Below are 7,637 nucleotides of genomic sequence, written 5' to 3' on the forward strand. Positions count from 1 at the left end.
AAAAAGATCCAAAGTCCTGCTGGAAAATAACTTCATGCGAGCGTTCTTTTCCTCCATTGGTAAAAAATTATCCCCAATCCCCAAAGAACCGGCTGACATGCAGAAAATAAAATCGAGCAAATCGGCTTTTGAAAGACTTCGATTCGATTATTTCTTGCTCGGTAGAAAATAGAAAACTTTCATCCTCAAACGGGCCTGCACACACACACACACAACCAAAATGTGTCCGCATTGGGCCGGAGGTTGACAAGCGAGACAATGCTGGTCGATGCAGCAAGCAAAGGTCGGATAGTCGTGATGGTGATCCTATCGACGGGTAAATATTATGACGCTCGCTAGTCTAGATCGGAAGTTGTCGGGAAATGAAAACGTTACCAGGATAATATTCGCTGACGGGGGGTGAGGGGCAGTAATCGGAAGAACGAAGAAAAAGAAGATGGAAGTAATATCGGCGCTCAATAACAGCAGAAGGCGAGCAGGGATTATTTTGTGTTTCTTTTATTTGGCGAAGGACAACAGTAGCCTCGGTCGAGGGAAGAACTTTTGCGGTGTAATATGTTATCGTTACAGATTTTATGATCGCTACCATAACCAAGGCAACTGAGAAGCATAATAATACGACAAAATATCAATATCGTCAGTTTCAATTTGTTTGGCTTTGTGTTCAAGCCTGTCACACAAAACCACAGTCTTCTATACGAATAGAAAAAGCAATTAAGAAAAACTGGAAGTTACTAAAAAATACAACATATATAGTGCTTTAAAAAATTGATTTAATGAGAAAGGTTTTGGAAACATTTCCTCTGATGTCACATACTTGTATTAAAGATTAACAAATCACATCTTCGTTAATGTCTGAATTCCAACAATTCCATGAGCGTCTGACAAACAAGAACTCAAGGGATTCATAACACAATTTATGACCAAACCCGTCTGCAATGATACGCCAATTTACACTGCACGTGTCCTCTTGCACCGGCATTCGTTGGCAATAAATTACTTAGCAATAGTCATAATATTTCCTCGCGTAGCATAAATTCGTGACAAACATAAACTCACGTAAACCTTCCGAATACTTCTCTTGGGCTAAGACGTAATCGGGCCACTCCAACAGTGGCTTGACGAAAATACCACCCCTGCCAACTGGGACTGGCATCCTGCATGGAGTGTGGATCATATTCCTATTTACGGTCAACGCTATCGCCACATTGAGGTCAGCCCTTCGCCAACCATATCGGTTCATAGCAAATTGGGACGCACATAATCGACACCAAGAATCACTTACGAAAGGGAGCACTCCGAGGTTCCGAATGTCCATAACAGAGAAATAATCCCATGTCATCTCGAGTGTCTCCGTCGACCGTATCCGAACGCTGAGGGGTATTAATAAAAATTCATTCGCAAAATAAACGAAATTCTTTCCCCACTCCGGCTCGGTGGAGTTCGTCTGTTACGATGGGAATATTTCACAAGATTTCCAGTTACGGTCTCATACTGTCTACCGTTTTCGGCGCAAAGGTAGAAAGTAGGCAGAAGGATTACGCATAAGAATTCTTCCCCCAGCCAGAGGAACAACATCATTTCGGAGAGGGAACAAAAGTCACCATTGTTGAACCAGGACTGTCGATAGACCTGTCCGGGGGTCAAACGAGCAGCTCGGAAATGTTTGCCCGGTAGCATAACCGCTCATAAAAAGATGGAAATATCTACATCCCCATAAAACTGTCCCTGCCATTCCGGCACTTGATGGCGGAGCACTCAATTATGTTCGGTTAGTCTTTGATGCTGAATTTACCAATTTGCAAAAGTCCCTTCGGGGATTGCTGCCTGCGCCAGAAAGGCTGTTCGTTGCTATAGTTTCCACTCCACCAAAGGGGACCTGTTTCAATTTTTCTAGGACCATCCTCATCATTATCGAAGGAGGTTCGGATTCACACAGCAGAATCTTTTGTTGGGTGAGCTGTGTTCCGTTCCGTTTGCTATTCTTAAAATCGTAATCCAACCACAAAAGGATCCTTGGGAGAAGAGTTCTACTTGAGAGTTGGTCTGGTGGTGGTGTCTGGTGTAGCAATGGAGAAACAATTATATGATATTTAAATTACTCTTTGCAATGCTCAGTTTGCCTCTGGGTTTGGATGAAGAATTTTTTGTTTTTCCTCCATCTAAACGAATTTTCTTTGTTCTTATTTTGTTCAGCGGACGTTCAATTTGCTACCACGCTCCTTTTTAAGCCTCGAACAAACGTATCCAACTTTGATCTATCGCTCTTTAAAAATCACATGTCGACGCCGTATCATGAACTGGGAAAATCGTTAGCCATTTCAGACACCCCCTCCGCCGGCCACGTTAGCAGACGTGTCCATCGCTCATGCACTTCCGTTCCATCGTTTATCGGTTTCTGTCGAAAATCGCGTCCATGCGCTCGAGCTAGACAGAGAATCGTTATCATCATCATCAAAGGGACACGGGCTAGGTTCACCATCGCAACCGATCCGAGCGGTAGAAGAACCTCGGCAGATTATCCCAACCAGCACACCAGCTAAGCAACGGTGTGGCACCAGCACTCCAGCACCAGTTCCAGCTTCGGGGACATTTCGCTGCAGGACATTGTTGGCCGTTATCCCGGGCACAAACGAACGTCCACTCCGAATACTTAGGGCCGAAGCGTGAAATTAAAGAACAACATTATCCCGTCCCGTCGGTGATGATGATGGTGCGGGCGACGTGGAGGAGATTATTTCATCATGCAATCGATGTACGTCGTTACCGGTGGATCGGTGTTTTCTGCAGTGAGCTGAACACGCTTCCTAGGCCCATCGTATCGGGTGCGAGTTGTTGTGCACGTGGAATGAAATTTGATTGGAGACGAAGCAGCGGACCAACGTACGCGCCTGGCGTGATCATTCTTGGGGTTCGTTCTGTGCCGGACATGACGCTGTAACAATGTGAATGTCCCTGAAGGCAGAACACTTCATACGAAGGTCGCAAGTGTACCGCCTGAACCACACATTGTTGCAAATGTGCTTAACCTTGTTCAGACTGTCAAAGCACCATAGAGTGTAGGGGTGCCTATATTCCTAATGTTTTTTGCTGATATTTCATGAATGTCATAGATTAAAAAAATTTTTTTTGGACCGCCAATGTTAGATCAAAACATCCAGATTGCTATCTCAAAAATGTCAAAACCTGTATCCTGTAACCTGTCAGTCATTCCAAGTATAGTTGACTTTAAATTTTTTAAAAAATATTTTGAAAATTTAATTTCATTAATTCATTATTTTTAAGCTGTCTAGCCAGATGTTGATGGCATTCCCTCATTTACACTAAACTCAACAAATACCGTTTTTCTAATTACCAACTTTTTATCCACATCTCATAAAAAGTTGCATCGTAGCTGTGCAATTGGTGGTAACTACTTTAAACCGCGTGCCACTGGTTATTTCCATCTATTTGGATAAGTCTTCCTTTCTTCATTCATAGTACGGGAACTCCTGATGGAGTAGCCTGGTGCTTCACGTTCTTTTGCCTGCCTCCAGCGAAAAAGCGACCAGCATCGGCATTGGTATGGAGTAGCCCGGTGCTTCACGTTCTTTAGTCCGTCTCCAACGGAAAAAGCGACCAACATCCGAGTTGGCTAACCGTGAAAGTGCAAACATCCTGTCACGTTTTCATGGCACCTGATTCGGGCCTCGTTTGCATGCCTTTCTGGGTGTATGGGCTGTTTTGTAACTTTCAAAGAGATTTCAAATTTCCCTTACCAGAGATTTCACGAACGAGTGCGTCAAATCAGGTTCGGCAAAACCGCTGAGACTCTCAGTGTGTCTGGTTTTCGGGCTTTTCTATTTCGTAAGGACTATATCCTGTGTTGCAAACTTGGTACATTGTAGACATGCATCTGGTTCACAAGTGGCTTCCACTGTATATTTGTTGTAATTCAGGACAATTGTATTTCACTGAATAACTCAATCTAAGTAGGTTATTCTAGGAGGTACCAGTGCGAGTTCAAAAGCAAGTAGTGAGCTAATTTAGCTGCAGTAGAATTAAAGGTATTACAAAAAGAGTATTTGGAACACAGTAAAGGTTTTATTCGAGTACTAGATTTAAACATTTACATCCAGTTGGTATATTCTCTCTAAATTGGTTTGTTTAAATCTTAAGTTTCCTTTTCCCGTAGTCAATTTTCGTATTCGTATTTTTAAGGTTAGTTTTGAATGCTCCGATTGCATATACTTTAACGAACCAATTCTTTCAAGAGTGAGAGAGAAATGCTTCTCAAGTCGTAAGGACCATTGAATGGGGATAACGAGACGCTTCGAGTGGATACTTAGACCGACGTGAACAGCAGTACTTTAATACGACTGCTGTCCAATAATCTCTTCTTGGGTAGCTTTCTCAGTCACATCGGCTGATCAACCTATTCTTATCTACTCTTCTGTTACTCTCTCTCTCGCTTCTCTCCATCCCATTTCACCCCACAATATCTCAATCCTTATATCACTCTCATCTGCAGCGAGCATATATATCCGCACAAAAGAAAATTATCAGCATCATCTGCCAGATGCTCGAGTGGAAAATATTTTTATTTGCTAGTCTCATCCGACAAGTCGGCTGACCGAGCCGGTATTTCCCGGCCTCGGTGGAAACCAGGGTGCACAAGGGGTCGCTTCGAAGCATCGGTCCATTAATTGAGATGACCGGGGGCAATCGTGGGGGCGCGTAGTAGAAGATGGCTGGGATGTGCTTTTTTTCTCCTCTACACAATTTCTCGCGTTGGCGAATTGTTAATCCGATCCGAATCTATTCACGCACTAGACGCAGGAGTGTTGATTCGTGCGAACTCGTACAAAAATAGATAGTAAAGGCCCTCGGTCTAGACACACAGTGGTGTGATATAATTGGATTTTCGATACAAGTGTGTGCGTTTGGTAGTGTGGGCGTTTTGGTAGTTCGACGGTTGTAGAGAATGTTGTTTGGCATAGAGAAGGAACAGAAAAGTCACGAAGAAAACCACCGTTTGGATGGTTTTCCGCTGAATAGGGCATCGTTAGGGGGTACGCAGGTCGTCGTATACGCGGTCTGCTGCACACTTGAAATGCAGTTTTTCAACAGTCAGGATGGCCGAGTGGTCTAAGGCGCTACGTTCAGGTCGTAGTCTTCTCTGAAGGCGTGGGTTCGAATCCCACTTCTGACAAACGAATTATATTTTGTTTGTCATGAAGATAAACTGTGCTTAAACTGCAGTTTTGAACGCCCATTTGCATGTTTTGTTAACGATACTGTGTATTGTGCAAATATTACAAATTTCAACAACAGCAGGTAATATTTTACCCCGGATAACATAACTGCTTCCATTACAGTGATTGACATCCACCGTACCCAATTTTCGACGCTGTTCAAACACGAACGGAAAACTTGGTTTATTTATCAACCTGCGGTACCACAATGAAAAATATCAATATTTGCACCGAAAACATTTATCTCTAACCCACCTTCCCTGGAACGATGTTGCCTTTGGTTTGGAATTTCCCAGCAATGAAGAGGAAGGCATCCATGTAAAAATATTCTGGCATGCTTGCTAGTTTGCGAAAGCGGCTAGTTAAAAAAAATGGTGATAAAAAAGAAAGCTCACATGGTATGAAATGTTAGATATTTCCTCGGCATAATCACCGCACTGGTCCGTCGAGAGTTTTCTGTCAACTAGCCCCTGCTTCGCAACAGAATGGTTTCCATCCTCGGAAGTAAGTTGCTCAACACATTTTGCTCCTCTGGCAAAAATATTTCTATTTACCTTGGGTATTATTTCCCTCCTCGCTTCGGTTTCGGCAGGTCCCAGTGGTACGGGGTGGTTGTTCCACGTACGACACACATTTCTCCAACAGCACCAGAGCAACTCTTCGCAAACGAAACCGTTTCTTCCAACCGACTGCTAATCTTTGTTCAGGAACCTGTAGAGCCCATGATGGGATCTGTTTTGTGATTGAAAAATGAAGCCTCTCCATTCCCCGTTGGGAATTGTTGCCGCAACGCAACGAAGCCCAACGAGGAACAAGCGGTGTTTACAGTAGTAATCAGAATAAAAACGTAAACAAGACTTACCGGACAACGAACCGTTACGCTCACTCTTTCCCCATTCCGTAGTAAGACGAACACGACAAAGGCTTCGTTGGTGATAACGGTCGGCAATGGAAAATAAACTTCCGCTCCTTACTGGTCGGCACTGCTCGACGACAGGAATTTATCCTACCGACAACTTCAATCTTGCACATTTCTGCACCAGGTACCACCCTGCTTTAGGGTATCGTAAGTTCACATTTCTTCCGGCACTGCACTGCGAGGTTACGGAGTGCTCCCACCGAAGGTTGCTTGTCCTTCGGATCCGTTTGTTGATTTTTCATTTCGTGCGGTCTTTGTGTGGCACAGGTTGGGAAAACAGACATGCTTCTCCAGGTTCGGGTCGTAACGAACTCCGTTACAGGTTGGATTTGATTTAAGGCCTTCAATAATTAGTACTTCTGTGCAGTTGTTACACGGTTCGTTATGCTGCAGCTCCTTGCCCGGGAGCATACGATTCTACTTCCCAGCTACCAATCGGAAAGATTTATTGCAAATGACCAGATTGGTTTTCTTGTGGAAATTTCCAGGTGGTTCAAAATGGGCTCGTAATTCTTTTCGTTCGTTGCGTGATATTAAATGCAAATAAATAACTGACTGGTTTGTTGAGCATAATATTAGATTCTTATAATGGAAATGAATCGCTCGTAATTTCATCATTCTGTTTTTTACAGGTTAGTACAAGCTGTGCCAAAGATTTATAACTGACAAATGCAGCAAGTAAGTTTAAAGAAAAACTTCTAGAAATAATAAAATTTCACGATTTTTCAATATTTCTGCATTGTGCGTTAAAGATGTTTTCTTCAATGTTTCTGAAAATCGTAGGAGAAGAAATGTGTTTCCCCGATACGGTGTATAAAAATTTCGTCTGTCTGGAAAGAAGCTTCAGACGATAAAACAAACAAGAAATCCACCACTCTTCGCAAAGCCTTTGGGAATTGGTTTCATCCATCTTTCGGCTAGTAGTTTTCCGACCAACCCAGGAAGCCCTACGAATACGTATAATTAATGAATCTGCTGATGAATTCTTATGCGTTTCTCGCCCGAAGGATACTTGCTGTTGGTTTTTTCCTTTTCTATATCTCACTCTGCCCGGAGCAAATCTCCAATTTCCCAACCTTTCTCATTTCACGGCCCTGCTCAAGGTGCCATACTCGATTGCTCTCGAAATCGATGCGATAACGAAGGCAAAACGTGGCACTGGCTTCCTTCCAACGTCCCCTGGGGGCGGAGGACCGAATTTCAAGACAAGCTCCTTCCCTCCGTGGCTCCATGGCAATAAATCTGATTTGTCTCCCTCCCTCCCCGCCCCCCGATTTCCACCCTGCCGGCGAATCCTGAGGTGGCATTAACGGATTCATTTCGTTCGCCCGGCTCGCATTGACGACGATAGCAACAGGCCGTCGAGCCGACACGGAAATCCTTTTGCTGGTGCGGCGAGTGTTCGCATCGGAACTCACACTTTGAATTTCCCATCTTGGGTGTACCGACGTGCAAACATGCTGGGTCTTTGGTATTGTAGCGCC

The 7,637-nt window shown here is 43.8% G+C and overlaps 1 non-coding gene across 1 annotated transcript; it reads left to right on the top strand.

The window, feature by feature from the left end:
• Positions 1 to 5,108: 5,108 nt before the first annotated feature.
• On the top strand, positions 5,109 to 5,191 carry Trnal-cag (transfer RNA leucine (anticodon CAG)). The gene has a single exon. It is a non-coding gene; the product is annotated as a tRNA-Leu (tRNA).
• Positions 5,192 to 7,637: the final 2,446 nt, after the last annotated feature.

The sequence above is a fragment of the Anopheles ziemanni genome, chromosome 3, assembly GCF_943734765.1.
Source record: "Anopheles ziemanni chromosome 3, idAnoZiCoDA_A2_x.2, whole genome shotgun sequence".
NCBI lineage: Eukaryota > Metazoa > Arthropoda > Insecta > Diptera > Culicidae > Anopheles > Anopheles ziemanni.